At 39.8% G+C, this 16,340-nt stretch overlaps 1 long non-coding RNA gene across 2 annotated transcripts; it reads left to right on the forward strand.

Moving 5' to 3' along the window:
- The first annotated feature begins 283 nt into the window (after positions 1 to 283).
- Positions 284 to 14,238, forward strand: LOC121066639. Of its 2 annotated transcripts, XR_005817897.1 has the most exons (4): positions 284 to 637; positions 7,621 to 7,782; positions 10,918 to 11,035; positions 13,999 to 14,238. It is a non-coding gene; the product is annotated as an uncharacterized LOC121066639 (long non-coding RNA). The 2 variants fall into 2 exon arrangements; XR_005817896.1 differs by lacking the exon at positions 7,621 to 7,782.
- The last annotated feature ends 2,102 nt before the right edge of the window (positions 14,239 to 16,340 follow it).

Below are 16,340 nucleotides of genomic sequence, written 5' to 3' on the forward strand. Positions count from 1 at the left end.
TTCATGCAGTTCCTTAAAATTTTTATTTTGTTTAAAGAAAATGGCTTCACCAGCACAAAGTACACTAATTCACTCCTTGGTTCTGGCACTCGGTAGACATTTTGCTGAGGCCGGTAAATGATCTGCAATATGTTCAGGGGATGCCAACAAGCATTATTCATCGCTACAGCTGCATTTGTTACATGGCTTTCAAAGATGGTTATTTCAAAATATTTTTCCCTTCAACTCTTAGCTCGAGAAAAGTTTCAAATACATTGAAAAACCTTACTGTTCAGTGAACCTAAGCTGACTTGAATGATGTGGAATGAAACACCACCAACAGTGAAGTCAAAAAGAGAGCCTTTTTTCATCTTTATTTTAAGAAACTTTCATTAAAGTTTCTTAACTGTAAGAAATTAAAGCAGGTCTGGGATAGGCTCAGTGCATGTGGGATGCACCCAACACTGGTGGTGGTGGTATGTGGGCTCTGAATGTCGCATCCGAAGGGAAGGGCTTCTTCTCCTCTCGAATGCATTTCTCAATGGCCATATTGTGAAGATCATAAATGTGTTGTTTTATTAAGATCATCAGTCAAGGAAGGGTATACTTGGAAGAAAAATTGGAAAACTAGAGGTCATTGAGCTACATACTTGAAGAGGTACGTTGCAGAATATCCCATGCTTCTTTTACATCAGTGCTTTCTTGCACAATAAGGCTTCAACTTTGAGATAGGGAAAAAATTTTATTGGGTATAAATAAAGCACAAATGCTTAATCAGATTAGAGGGAATGAGAGCATCACAAGGAAAGCTCTCATGCAGTTTCTTTGTTAAGCAGATCTTACTAAGATTTTGATACTATTACCAGTTTGAAAGTGTTTGCCAGCAAAAAATTAATCTTTGCTTAGCAGTGTGTGGTCAATGAATTATATCAAATGATTCTTCTCCATTGGGATCTGTAAGGACAGGTTAAACAATCATCTGCTGGGAATAGTTTCAATAGCAGACAATGAGTTAGTGATCTGCTAAGATCTCTTTCACCCCTATATTTTTATCTAATAAATGAAAGGTGAAATGATGCAAAACTGTAACTGTGGATCTGAATCCAGAGATACAGGATTTGACCCAAAAGATCAATTCCATGTCTGCTGAAGCCAGAGGGGGATCTCTGAATCACAAATCATGCTCGAAGATATAGCTGCTTTTTTTTTTTTCCCTTTTTTTTTGACTTTTGATTTTAAAATCTTAGTGTAATGCTTATCTTGAAGAATGTACATAGAGCACATTCCCAAATTCTTTGCTGTGACGTTGATAATGAAGAGATACACACTGAGATCACAATTCTAATGTGGCTTCAGCTGAAATACTCCCAAAGCAAATGTTATTGAATTTCATAATGTGGTCTATGAATTTCCTGTTGCAAGTAAAATGATCATGAATTCAACTAGACCAAGGAGAAAATTACTTGTGAGACACTTAACTGCACTTTGCTTTTCCACTTTCTTTTCCTCAGAAGCATAATGCTCCCGAGACCAGCTGCCATCAATGTGGTAAAATAAAATTGTACTTGGTTTGGTTGACTGTTGTGCTAGGCACTGGGCAAAGATATAATAACTGAAGATGCATGATTTTATTATTACTTTTAAGATTTTTAATGTCTTATAGCCATTTTTCCTGTTTTCTTGTGATATTCAGGAGTCTTAACTAGTGCTTAATAAGAAAATATTCCAGTTTAAAGAAATGTGCAGAAAAATCTTTAGAGTTTGAAACCAGACACAGAAAAAAAAGAAGACAGATTTTTCATTTTGAATTCTTAAAAGTCACAATTTTAAAGTCAACCTCAAAGTTTATATGAGCTTGCTTTGGATTTAGTGGACTACCAATGCTAGGATAAAGGTAAACATTATCCCAGACAAACCATGTCTGTCTACAAATACAAGACAAGCAAAGCATGAGGGAAATAAAGTATTGTTACGAATGTGGAAATAAAGCATAAACTGCCCATTCTTTCAGCGCTTGGTTATGTAGATATGGCCAGTGCCCAAGACAGCACAGAGGAAGCCTGCAGGAGGGCCAGGAACTGACCCTGGCTGCTCCACGTGTAAATGAAGCAGTGGTCACCAGCACAAGAGCTGAATCAGCTGCAAAGCCTAGCATTTTCTTGAGAAGAGTCACTGTAAAAAATCATAGAATAATAGAATCATAGAATCATAGAATCATTAAGGTTGGAAAAGAGCTCCAAGATCATCTGGTCCAACCATAACCCTACTACCACTGTCACCCACTAAACCATGTCCCTAAGCGCCAGGTCTAGCCTCTCCTTGAACACCCCCAGGGACGGTGATGCCACCACCTCCCTGGGCAACCTGTTCCCATGCCTGACTGCTCTTTCTGAGAGGAAATGTCTCCTAATTTCCAACCTTATCCTACCCTGGCATAACTTGAGGCCATTCCCTCTAGTCCTATCACTAGTTATGTGTGAGAAGAGGCCGACCCCCAGCTCCCCACACCTTCCTTTCAGGTAGTTGCAGAGAGCAATAAGGTCTCCCCAGAGCCTCCTCTTCTCCAGACTAAACACCCCCAGTTCCCTCAGCCGCTCCTCACAGGACTTGTGTTCCAGGCCCTCCGCCAGCTTTGTAGTCCTTCTCTGGACATGTTCCAGGGCCTTGATGTCCTTCTTGCACTGAGGGGTCCAAAGCTGAACACAGCACTCAAGGTGCGGCCTCACCAGGGCAGAGTACAAGGGGATGATCACCTCCCTGGTCCTGCTGAAATCACGATGAACTGTCACTGCTGTCAATATTCTTGCTTCTAGGTTTAGGGAGGTAGGTGTGAAACAAAGGAGAGCACAACTCTTAGTCTTCACAAATTAGCTCAGCTTGAGAACTACTTGCCACAGAATGCTGTGAATGCTAAATGTTTACACATTATGGGGAAACTAGAAAAGTCCATGGGTAAGAAACCATTAAATCTGCCAAATACAAGCAAAACAAACACTCAGCCCAACAACACACCTCTATTCATCTCAGAAAAATGAGTTGAATTTTACGTGAAAATGATTCAAGAGTGAGAATGCATTTCAGTGAACTATCTCCTGTTTTCCTTGTTCATGCACTCTTCCTTAGACATTGATTTTGGTAGCTGTCAGAGACAGTATGCTGTACTAAATAATTTTTTAATTTTTGATGTGACCTACAACTGTCCCAAGCCTCTAATGTTGTGAGTGACACTTATCTATAGCAGCTTAAGATCTAACCCACCAGCTGTTGGAAGTTCACTTAGATGTTATTTAGTCTTTGTGTCTAGCAAGAACTTTCCAAAGAACTTCCGAGGAACTTTCAAATTCTCTTCCCTGAATCCAATAGTCCTACAAACAAAGCAATTCTGCACATTTTTAGCCACATTAGACTATCTGTGAGTCACTGGTTGGGACTGTAGATTATGGAAGGGGTCAAAAGCTTCATTAGCAAGGGTAGGCTGCACCACACTGGAAAATATTTTTTCCTCTGTATGCCCTTGATAGTTCTAAAATCTAAGAAATGGATTTCTACAAATAAACAACATCTGTGTGTTATCAGTATTATCCATCTTCAGGATGGAACACATTCATCTGGGTAGAGCCTGAAAGCCCTCCCAGGAATATTTTAAATCCATTTCCTAGGCAAAGCAAACAGATACTTATGTCCCAGACCTGCATCCCACACTGACTCCTGCATTCACAAGGAACCCCAGTGACCTTGCTGGGTTCATGCACGCTAACTGTAATGCAAGGCAATTCACCACCTTTTATAATTAGCACAGTATGTTTTTTTTTTTGATGGGTATATGTCAATTTTATCACTTCTTCTTAACGAGAAAATTCAATTTATATTAATGTCCAAAGAATGAGTTAAAATGTACAAATGTTCTTAAATTCGGAAATGCTAAATATCCATGTAAGCTCATGTCAGATGTCTAAATGATCAGAGGAGCTATCCCTTGAAAACAAGGATGCACTAGTATATTCGTCATGACCACATTACTGTGTGATTTAAAGGAAGACCTAGAGCTGATATAAATAGTATGGAAGCAAAATAAAACACACTGTATTCATACATTAAGAAGAAATATATGTCAATCCCAATGACTTGTAGAAACATATTCCAAATTTGGGAAAATAATCATCTCAATTTTACCACAAATTCAAAGTTTATTTTAAATATCACCATGCTTAGCTTAGGGAAAACATAAGAAAGAAAAGGTAAGTGGCACTTCAATTTTCCATCTTGATTCAGCATAAGGAAGTCTATGATTAAAAAAAAAATGGAGGCTGCAAATCCATTTTCTTCTTAAAGCCTCAGGTAGGAGTTACTCATTCAAGTAACTATCCCTGCATGAATCATTCCTTCAGCAGACTAACTTGTGGATTCATACTATTTATTCAAACTATGGCTCAAAGTCTAGGGCATAATTACACTGTAATATAATTATTTTCCGAGGAAAAAAAAAAAAAAAGAGTTGTAGTAAATGTGAATCTTACCTTTTCCCACTCAAAAAATCCAGTTCATTGGTGAAATATCCAGAAGTTCTTTAGGTTCCCAGTTCTAATTTCTTTCATCTTCTTTACTGCAAGATGTTACCAGCTATCAGCTAACTGGTAGTGTCTGCTCCATGTGCCTTTGTAGCCCATTGCAAGTGCAAAGGAAAACAGGTTTATAAAAATATCACCCATGGAGATTGGCAGAGCAAATTTGATGGCATCCTTGTGATGAGCCAGGACCGAACAGTCATTGTTGTTCAACTGACTGGCAATTAAGTACTCACTTGTGCCTGATGGAACCTATGGTTAAATTGCTATTGGTACTTAAAATAGATATTATGTAAAGGTTGTGATAAAAGTTTTATTTTGTTGATATGGCATTGAAGTTAAAAATATATCCATGCATCAAGTGAAATTTTACATCTTTTATCCACATTTTACTCATCTTATTTTCTTATGATTAATTTGTCCACAGCTTTCTGTGTCTTCCTTCCAGTACTGAGTGTTCTTCCAGAGAAAAAGACATTAGATATTATCACTTTTTTTTAAGATTTTTGTTAGCATTTGGAAAATCTCAGGACCACACAAAGAGGTCTTTGGCAAACATCAAATATGGAGTTTTCCACAGTACTGGGTGCCTGCCTTTTTGGGAATCTTTAGCTTCAGTTATGACCAATTAGCTGTGAAAACATTTAAATATGTGAAAAGTGAAGTACTGAGCAAATTATTAATTCATTTTTAACCGCCACTCCATATCTATATGAGTTCCACTCCCAGCACACATCTACCTCTCCCTGCCTGAACTCTTTCTATCAGAGAGGCAGATAGAAACATGCATTATTATTATTATTATTATTATTATTATTATTATTATTACTACTACTACTACTACTACTACTACGGGTGTGACAGAACTCTGCAGATGCAGTAATAGATAGGAAGAAAATAAATTGTTCCTTTCTGAAATTTTGGTAACCAAGTGATTTCATCCCTTGTATTTCTGCATTGTGTGCAATATTAAAAAAAAATAGTTCAGGAAACAGATAACTTTTGTATTCTCTTTCTGTTTACATGTGATAACAAAGATATGCAGGCCTTAACTTTGTATGAAAACTACATCAACATTTTGAGCTAATGAGATTTAATGTTTTAAATGTAATCCATTAAAAATGTGCAATGAACTTGAAGTCAGTACAAATCCTGCAGAAATGAGCAGGTAATTAAGGTGAATTACTTTGACTCTCTGCAAGTCAGGTGTCCACTCTAAGCTAAATATCAATGAGTATGGGAGGGTGAGAATGAGAGGAACACGTGGGGTGTGCTCCAGTCCATTCAGAAATAAGGATCTAAAATAGATGGCACAGAATGACCTCCTCTCATTAGCACCAGGCTGAGCTTTGATGATTAGCTTCAGTTTGACACCTTACTTTTAAATGACTGAGATTAGGTGACATAAACCTTACCCTGTAAGCATCTGTTTTCACCCAATACAGTGAAGCATTTAATAGCAAGCTTATACTTAAATGAAAGAAAAGTGCCATAAATCTTTCTAAGTGTTTTGCTGGAGCAGGGCCAGAGTGCTCATCCATTTGCAGGATCAAGCACTGAATCTCTAATGGTGTTTAGGACTTGAAATTCCTATTGATATCATTGCTCTAATGTGCTGTTGCAGCTTTGAAATGTGAGGGCCAGACATGAACGGCTTTGTTTATCGCCCATCAGTGCTGCTGTCTTTACCAGAGGGAAGTGAAGGTGTAGAAAAGAGCTCACACATCTCACATTTGGCTGGATATTGAGCATCTGAAAGTTACTCTCATCAAGAATCTTCTCACAAAGACAGGAATGTTTTGAGCACAGACACTGAAGTAGGAACAGATTTCACATACAATCATTAAATTTACTTAATGATCTCCTAAGCCCACATTAGGCATCTACCTCAGGTGCACTTCAGGACATGTAAGTTTAGGAGTCCAAATTTCCTTTACAGTCCATGGGAAGAGACGCTCAGAGGGCCAGTGAGAACATCAGAGTTAGCTGCCCATAATCTCCAGCATTACCCATTTTGCTATTTAATTGCAGTATTAATGCCTGGTTGTTTCCTGGCAAGGTATAAAGTACACATGGAAAAAATAAGATATTGCATGAACACAGAGCACCTTTTTGAGTCCATTAAATTCGCCCGTAAACTGACAAGTAAACTCTGCTTTCACTGAAGTCTTGTGTTTAAGCAGCACAAAAGTGTTTTTCACGCGGTCTTTAAGATAGTTTACAGTTTTATTTCACAGCAATCTAGGTAAATGGCCTGCAAAAACTATGTTGTGGCTCGTGTCTGAGATATTAAACTCTGTCTGGGTACATATCACAACTGTAAAATAGAAGCAACTTAACAGTGTCATGCCTTGGTTTTGAACGCATTGAGCACTGTGTGTTATCATTCTGCCAAAACAAACATACTGTGTTTGTGACAAATTTCCAGAAAAATAGATTTTGACTTATTAGCTACTCAGTTTAATTTCCAAAATGTCTTGAAAGAGTAAAATATTCCTCTCGCCTACATTACTGTTGTTTTAGGCCAAGGAAGAGGGTTGGCTTAAGCAGCTCTGTTCTGACTCTCATTAAACTATTTGACTTATTACAGATCTAGTCCAAACAAAGGAAAGAAAACACTTCAGTCAGTATTACATACTGACTTATTTGCAACTTTTATACAACAGAGCTTTACATTTGCATCATTGACTCTAGTTGCCACAATAAACGTAGCTGTCCTGCTCGTCCAGGATGACTCACAGAGTTTGTTAGGCCTCATTGCAGATAGCTCCTTTCTGAGAAAAGTCTTGTCTAAGACAGGGGCCTGCATCTTTAGTTTCCAACCGATGATGGGAAGTGAAATATCTGCTTAAGGTAGCAGGTGCTGAGTGGTCAGTAAATTGGACAAGCGCACCAGAAAAAAAGAAGCTTAGTGTGGGATGGACCAATTCCTACACTTCTATCAATTTCTTGCACAAAGAGCAAGGGAAATTACCACCTTGATCTGTTTGTTGATAAGAAGCATTGTTTGTTAGTTTAAAGAAGAGACTTTACCCTGTTATAGAAAATGTGGATGTCTATCTCTGATAATCCTCAGATGTGCTGCAGATCTGTCGGTTTCACGGCCTGCTCCAGGATGCAGAGAGCTGAGCTTGGACCTCCAGCAGATGTCTAACAGCCATCACCACCATTCTGAACGAAAGAGTGGGAGCAAAGGAGACTTGCTGCAGTTACCTGCAGGACCCTTCCACTACCTGAGGTCTGCCATTATTAGCAAAAACTCGGTAAAGGACATGCCAAAGAGGACCAGTTTGTGATATACTCTTCTTAATGAGCCCTGCATACAGCTCTGGCCTTGCAAAGGAGAGCCAGCCCATGCGGCCTAGCAGAGGGAAAGAAGTTAGTGATATGGTTTAGTGGAGGACTTGTTAGTGTTAGGTCAGAGGTTGGTCTAGGTGATCTTGGAGGTCTCTTCCAACCTAGACGATTCTGTGAGAGTTTTGCCAAAGTTCTTGCAGTGGTAGGAGGGTTACAGCCCACTCTCAACACTGTAATTCAGTAATTTGGTTTTTCATACCCCTTCTGATGCAAATAGCCTGGAGCCATCTTATACAGCATCCAGTAAATTTGAGTCTTAGAATTAGAGTGAAACAAAACACAGGTCTATAGATGTTTTCTTCCATGCCTACATACCAGAGCAGATGATGTAAAGCATGACCTCGGAAATTTGCAGAAAAATATAGAAATTTCCTCTTCATTAACTCATCATTTGTATGTGACTATGCTAACTTTGTTGAGGGGTTAGTTACAAAAGTCAATCTAAGTCAGGGCATGCCTAGGCTGCTAAAGAAAAATGACCAGATAAAGAAGTATAACAGTGGTCTCCTCATCTTTCACTCTGTTCAGCAGATTTTTTTTAATTTTAATTTTTAATTTTTACTTACTCTGCTTTGGTCTTCTTCTATTAGCTCCTTCTAAGTCAATACCTAGTGTGGTGTGGCGGACTCATGGACAGCTAATTTTGGGGACCCAAAGGCAACATGAACCCATTTCTGGCCTCTTCCCAGCACAGTCTTCCTCTATTATTCACCAGATCATAGAATCATAGAATGTCTCGGGTTGGAAGGGACCTTAAAGATCATCTAACTCCAATCCCCCTGCCATAGGCAAGGATGCCACCCCCTAGGTCAGGTTGGCCAAGGCCCCATCCAGCCTGGCCTTGAACATCTCCAGGGATGGGGCATCCACAGCTTTTCTTGACAACCTGTAACATCATCACCTATCTCCGAATGGTCTTATGCCACTTTTCCAGGCATAAGATACAGCCTCCATGTCACACTGTAAGTAAGCTGCTGCACTGTCCTGATAATGAAGAGCATCTAGCAAGCTTTGTTTTAACACATGAGAAAGCGTCACCTGCATGCAGACCTTCTGGAAAATGGGCTTTTGGGCCTTTTGTTCTTAGTAAAGCAAATTCTTCTCCCAGACGTTTTCCGATTTTAGCACAAAAGAAAGAAGTTCTTCCTAAACCTGAGAACTATTGTGCAGTTAAAGTGGCTGCAGACTTGTGCAAAAATATGCATTTGCAGCAGGCCAGGTCCAACTCCTCTTCTGAATGTTGTTTTTGTAGGGGTCAATATTAACAATAGCAGAAATGATGGCATTGGTTTGATGTAAAAGAACAATGTTTAAACACAAGATATACCTTTGTATTTCTTGTGCACTTTATGTGAAGTGGAGATTCCTGTAATTCCTGGATATTGGATGACTCCAATCCACTGTTGCTTTGTTTATGGATGACCGCCCTATCCTTAGCCATGTGAAGTGAAGGATGTGTGGTAGCTAATGGGGTGGGGTTTTGACACTCCTCAAAGGTTTCTAATTCCTGTCCTGCTACAGGACTCTCTAGGGGACCCTTCTCCTGGAGCTCCCTCTTCCTGTTACCTCAGCTAATGGGACCTGTGTACCACCACATATTACCAATAGTGGCAGACTCCTTTGAGATGGGAGTCTTAATTTCCACATCCTTCCCTGTTCCCATGCACTTCTGTCAGTGGGAACATGTTGTTATGGATTTGAAAGATGAAGAACTTGCAGATACATTTACCTTCACTAATGAGGTCTCTCACCCAGCAGAGGTTTTCTGAATGATTAGCAGCAAACAATACTTAGAAGCAGACAATCTCAAGAAGACCATTCTGCATAATTTTGGATCAAAAGTGGTGTTTTTTTTTTTTTTTTTTTAATGTCACAAAGTAAGTAAATAAATAGCTGGAGTTAATCTGGGGTTCAAGTTCAATCAGCTGAATTAAGTACTGAAAGTTACCTGCAGTGATGGCATTAGGGTATTTCTGAAATGCAAGAAACTGCAACTTGAACCCAGATGCACAGCATTGGGAGCTGAGAGGCAGGGTATATTGAGAGCCTCAAGGTTCAGGTATATGGGTTAGGTAATGTTGGTCAAGAAAAACTCCACGCTGAGTTGGATGAAACTGGAACATTGAGAAAACAGACAGAAGAACTTCTACTTCTTCTTTCCACCTTTACATTGTTTTGAAGTTTTTAATCAAATCTGGAAGACTCCAGAAGCATTAAGGCTGACATCCTCATTTAAAAAAACTGAGACCATAGAATTAGAGAAGCTGATGGTTTTCTATACGTGGCTAGCAGTGAAAGGAAGAAAAGCAATCCTCAGAACGATACCTCAGAAGTTCTGGTCCTGCATGAAGACCATAAATTCTGTAACTACCAGTGAAAGTAAATGTGGTATTATTATCTTTCCCCAGAATTTCATTACTATAAATTCTAATGTAGCTAATTAACTAATGAACTGATTAACTAATGCAAACATACCTGACGTTCAGAATTTCCCATCCTCTGTGGACTTCACACTTCATACTACAAAACTGCTTTTCTGGCATAGTCAAAGCCAGCAAAATGTTACAGAATTTGGTACTACAATCTTTTTTTTTTTTTTTTCTTTTTCCCCTCTACCTCTTCCACCATAAGTAATTCCAGTGAACAAACAATATCTCCTCCAAATCACTTGCAGTACAGCTGGTATTGCTCCTTTTCTTTCTAAGTGGAAACAAATCCGCAGGGCAGTGTATCGGATTGGGGCAGGTTTGGATGCGGCACAGCTCTGGAACAGTGTGTGCCGTCCAAGTCTGGCCAGATGCACGTTGTACAACCGCGCCTGAAGGCAAGTGGCAGGGGTTTACATTAACAGCAGAGCTGGGGCTGGGACAACGAGTGCAACAAGCATGAGAATAATGCTTCTTTCTTTAGCGATCTCCAGGCTCCACCCTGTTTCTCAAAATTTCTGAACTATTTACAAATGTTTAAGAGAACCCCTGTGTTATTAGAGGAATGTTTACACTGCCATGTATTTCAGATGCAGGCAGAGCTATACAATCAAGGCCCACCCCAAAGACAAGAGCTGCACTGTATTATCGAAATATGCACTGGTTCTTCTCTCTGCTACCATACAAGGCAACTCTGCATTCCTGCTGGTAACCTTTTATTACCTCCTAAGTTTTCCAGATCACTGCCAGATTTCTTGAACTTCATGGAATGATTACAGGCCTTATAAATGTAAACCTCGGATTCTGTTTGGCAGTTTTGTACGGGAATGCTAAAAAGAAGAAAATATATATTAAAAAATAAAAAAAAAAATCAACAAAAACTGCTTAGACCTTTTGCACAGTAACAGCTGCAGTTATACAATTTACAGTTCAATAAACTTCACCAGCTAAAGTGAACCAAGTCTCAAAAATACCACTGTGATGTTGCTATTACACCCGTCTTACATGGGATGCTAGCTGAGGAACAGAATGCCCAAGGAATTTAGACAATGCCCCATTGCATTCAACAGAGGCCTGGAATGACATGTCAACTGTTTCTGCTTTCTAGTCATAGTCTGCAGTATACTAAATCATGCCTTTAGAGAGAAAGAAAGTATTACAGAAAAGGATTCCAGCTTATATTAGTGCTGTTGCACGTTATGACTGAGTTGGAAGGAGCCAAGGGTCCATTTGTTTGTTGTAAATAAGAAATCTGTAAAGGAATATTCAGTTTTAGAGATCATTCCGCCAACATATAAAACAAAAAATGAAGTGATTGAATAGATGCATGTGCACAAAAGCAGTCTGAAAAGCATCTGAATGCATTTCATATAGAGAATTTTCTGATTTAAAAATGCGCATTGAATTCCTGGAATGAGAGAGATGCTGTTTGCATTCTGCCCACAGTGTTCTGGCTTCACATTCTGGAAGGTCATTAAAATGTTTTCTAAGAACTGAGGAACTGTTTACTGATTTCATTCTTACCGATTAATCCCGAATTCTGTCCTGAATCCACTTTCAGAATTATTTGTTATAAAATGCCTCCCAGCTTGTTTAAACTGGAAAAGCTTGTTAAACTTGAAAACTATGGCTTTTTTTTTTGTCCTTCTTCATGTTTTCCTTGACAAAGACCTGCGTCCAACTGAAACAACAGCTAAGCCCCCAACAGCTTCCATTGAGTCACAGTCCTATATAATCTAACTTGTTTGTTTGCAGCTGGGGACCCCATAAAGGTGCAGACACCTAAATCTTAGCTGTCAGAACATGCCATTTTTAGGTCCAGAATTTGAAATATGGAAAAAGACGGTGTCAAAATAACCAGCGTGCTGAACAGAGAGACACAAAAAAACACTGGTAGAAAATGCTGAACATGTTTATTTATTTATTTTTTTTCCAGCCTGTTCTGAAGCTTGCTAATATCAGATTGAAATGGGTATGCACTCCATTAACGTGCCAGTTAAGGCACTTTAAAAAGGCTCTTCAGATAGACAGAGCCATGGGTGCATTTTTCATGTGGGAATGAGTGTGTGAGAGAGAGACAGGGAGGCAGAGGAGTTCCTCCTGTAACCTCAACAAAACTTGGCAGCAGGAGAGAGCTCCAACACGTACTAAGTTCCTGCAAATTTTCTGAAACTTGCAAAACAAGATTTGTCTGCTAATGCTGAGCCTCTGCTGAGCCTCAGTCTCTGAGAGGCCAGAGAAAATTCACATGGGCAAATAAGATATAATGAATTCCCTAACCATGGGAAATGCTTTAGTCAGAGTTTACATACTAAACAACAGAAAAACCTCAGATGGGAGTTCTCTCCCATATGGGTTCTCTGCTGTCTAATAAGATGCAGACTTGGGTAGAAGTCATAAACACATTTGTAAGTATGGTTTCCCAGTTAGATTCTCTAAAGTCTATAAGGGATGAACTGCTGCAGCTTAATATACTACAATTCGATAATTAACAGAGATTGTTAATTAATCACAAAACTCCTGGGAGCTAAGCTGCTTTGGTTCAGGTACTTGGGAATGCTTCTTGAGTCCTAGAATCCAGCTGCAACTCTTAACTGGGGGCTTTGGGCTTAATTAGGGAAGACACAAAGGAGCAATGACTTTCAGAAGGAGAAATAGCACCTGGTCAGCAGCTTTTTCTGGTATGTGATGTTTAAAACCAGAGCGGGCAGTGAGATTCAAAGAATTAAAATGCACCCGTTGTTGGAATATGTGGGTCTGTGACTGTAACAGGAGAAGGCCCTGAGCAACTTGATATAGCCTTGAAATTTGTCCTGCTGTGAGCAGGGGATTGGGCTAATGACCCCTCTTCAACTTAAATCTTACAAACTCTCAAACCCCGAATTCACAGCTAAAAGGCATGTAACAGTTTTGCTATCATTTTGCTGGAGTAAAGTGTTACCGTTTCATGAACATTTGGTACAAGGGCTGGATGCCTTTATGTTTTGGAAAATTTTAATAATTAGTGTCCTGCTTGTTTGAAAACATAGGGATCTACTCATTTTTCAAATGCCTTCTGTCACTAGTCCTGTGCTATATTCCTGACCAGATTCCTCAGAATCAGAGCCACTTCTTAGGAAGTGTCATAAAATTAACCTCAGATCGCAAATTTCAACATGTAACATAGGCCAATATCACTGTATAGATATATATATTTATTTTTAATTTAAATGGGGCACATCTATTAATCAATGTACAGGTGTTACTGATCTGATTTTAGTTACATCATAAGCTTGCAGCAGCAGTAGCATAGAGCACCGCTGAAGAACCTTTCCTTATCATCTTTATTTTTTTTTGATTATTGCGAACTGATCCCTAAACTCATGGTCTCTTAAGTTTTCTACCTTTCTATAGTGTCAAAATTATTCCAGAGTACTTCCATGATTTGACATTATCTCTCTGAGCTTATTTCACTTCCTTTCCTTTCCCCACTCTCCTCATAATCGTTCTAAAATTCCTCTGTGCCTCCTCCTTCTGTCCAGTTTTGTGATCATATTGTGTTCCACTCCCACACAGATTCCTGGACTTACAGCCCCCTCCTCAGCTTATTCCTTCCTGAAGAACTTCAGAACATCTATTTTCTCTTTCAGTTCAAGTCTTTTTTTTTTTTTTTTTTTTTTTCTTCCACTCAGCATTTCCCAGGGTCTTGCCTCGTCCCAGTGTGCTCAGCGTACCACAGACGGCATCTGCTGGGTGACTGCAGAACATCAGGTGGCTGCTGCAAACCTTCCACCACGAAAATGAAAATCAAGACTTGATTCATGTGAACAACTCATCTAGGGCAACCAAGAAATATTTTTTTAATTTCAGTGAGATGTTACTTTTTATTTCATTTTATATAAATGAAAAGTTAATAAATATATGAAGCTTGACTAATGTATTATAAACTGGGTACAAAAGTTTCCTACAACAATGCTGGGCTTGAAGCCAAATACGAACAATGCTGGGCTTAATCTGTAGCAGATACAACCTCTTCTTTGGGTCACTTTTCACGTGTAGGAGAGGAGGCAATGCAAACTCTGATCTGCTATTTTTTGTTGTGATTGCTCACGGCAACAGCAAACCCCCGCAGTGCTGCTTCGGTGGTGGCACAGTGCAGCAGGCACTGACCGTAGGTGTGAAGTAAAACCACCTGGCTCAGTTTTTGTGATTTAAACAGTGAAAGAAGGGCGGCAACTCACAATCTGAGACTAGACCTGGCTCAGACGATTTTGGACTTTTGTTCCCTAAAGTTCATTTGTCCATCATTTTGTTAATAGGGGAAAAAAAAAAAAAGAAAAAAAAAAAAGGAAAAAAAAGGGACATTGAATATATATGAACACCCTATTTTCAGTACTTTCACTTTTCTTTCTTTCTTCCTTCCTTCCTTTCTTCCTTCTTTTCTTCCTTTCTTCCTTCTTCCTCTTTCTCTTTCTTTCTCTCCCTTTCTTTCCTTCCTTCCCCCCCTTTCCTTTCCTTCCCCCCCTTTCCTTTCCTTCCCCCCCCCCTTTCCTTTCCTTCCCCCCCTTCCCTTTCCCTTCCCCTCCCTTCCCCCCCCTTCCCCCCCCTTCCCTTCCCCCCCCTTCCCTTCCCTTCCCATCCCTTCCCTTCCCCCCCCTTCCCTTCCCTTCCCGCCACTTCCCTTCCCGCCCCTTCCCGTCCCTTCCCTTCCCTTCCCTTCCCTTCCCTTCCCTTCCCTTCCCTTCCCTTCCCTTCCCTTCCCTTCCCTTCCCTTCCCTTCCCTTCCCTTCCCTTCCCTTCCCTTCCCTTTCTTTCACTTCTCCTGGATTACTGATGATCCTTGGATGATTTGTTTTCAGTTTAACACCTACTTCTGGGATCTCTCTGGTAGTACACTTAATTTTATTAAGTACCATTCTTAAGCCATTCTGCTTATTTATTTAAGAAGTGAGTGAAAACAGACTCAGAAAGTAGGCATTTTTGGCCTTGACATTTCAGAGCAGTAGGGTAATAGTTGCAACACGTGAAATTGGATGTTCCAGGCTTCACAAGTGTATTCTCCAACTTAGCAAGCAGCTGTTTGCAGGACTGCTGTAAATGGAATCACTGAACATCGCTCTGTGTGACTCTACTCACTGATGACTGCTAATGACACCTATGGTACAACTTTTATAGTGGAAAAGGATTTCAGCTGACGTTCAAAACCAGGCTTTAGTTGCCTGATATTTAGTTCAGGTTGACTACGACACACTTAATCACACGGACCTACGTCCAACAGCTGCCACGAAGAGGTCTGCACTGAAGTGACACCACAGGTCAGTGCTCGGGGCATTCTCCCTAAAGGTGTGAGGCAGAATTTGGTGCTAACCCAGTCAGGGTTATCAACAGGCTAAATGATGCAGGACTTAACTATAATCCCAATAGCATTTTACTTTGTCTCTAATTTTTGGTCACTAGGCACATTTCAAAATTTCAGGGAGTGATAGAAGCATATATGAAATCTGGTGAATTTAGGGGGTCTTGGAAAAGGTTGACTGCTGCTGCCATACATCAGGTTCTCAGATGTCTCTATTAAGTCAGTGATAGAATTGTCTTTTTGATGCTTGGTTCAAGCCACACAAAAAGATTGCAAGCGTGTGTTATTCTGTAAGAGACAAAAGAGGGGAGAGAGAGAAAAATAAAGAACAAACAACGTCTCTTAGTTCACTCGGGAGTTTGAATAAGACACCTCAAAGAGAATGAATCTGATGCATTGTTCATATTCTTTAACAACTCCCCAGAACCATATCTGTCTACTGTCACTATCAGTCATAGCTCTAATTAAATCAACTTCCATAGATCCTCCTTTATGCCAACATGAACGAGTTGTACTTGTATTTCAAATCCTTTACCAACTCTAGAAAAGAATGTAACACAGTAGTGTTAACATCCAGACTAAATCATTCAGGAAAAAGGCTGCATTCATAAATGGGTGCGCACAGCTCTGCAGAACAGGCACAGCTCTTGGATTTCATATGTGGAGAATATGCATGTG

The sequence above is a fragment of the Cygnus olor genome, chromosome 1 (genome assembly GCF_009769625.2).
Source record: "Cygnus olor isolate bCygOlo1 chromosome 1, bCygOlo1.pri.v2, whole genome shotgun sequence".
In the NCBI taxonomy this organism is placed as follows: Eukaryota; Metazoa; Chordata; class Aves; order Anseriformes; family Anatidae; genus Cygnus; species Cygnus olor.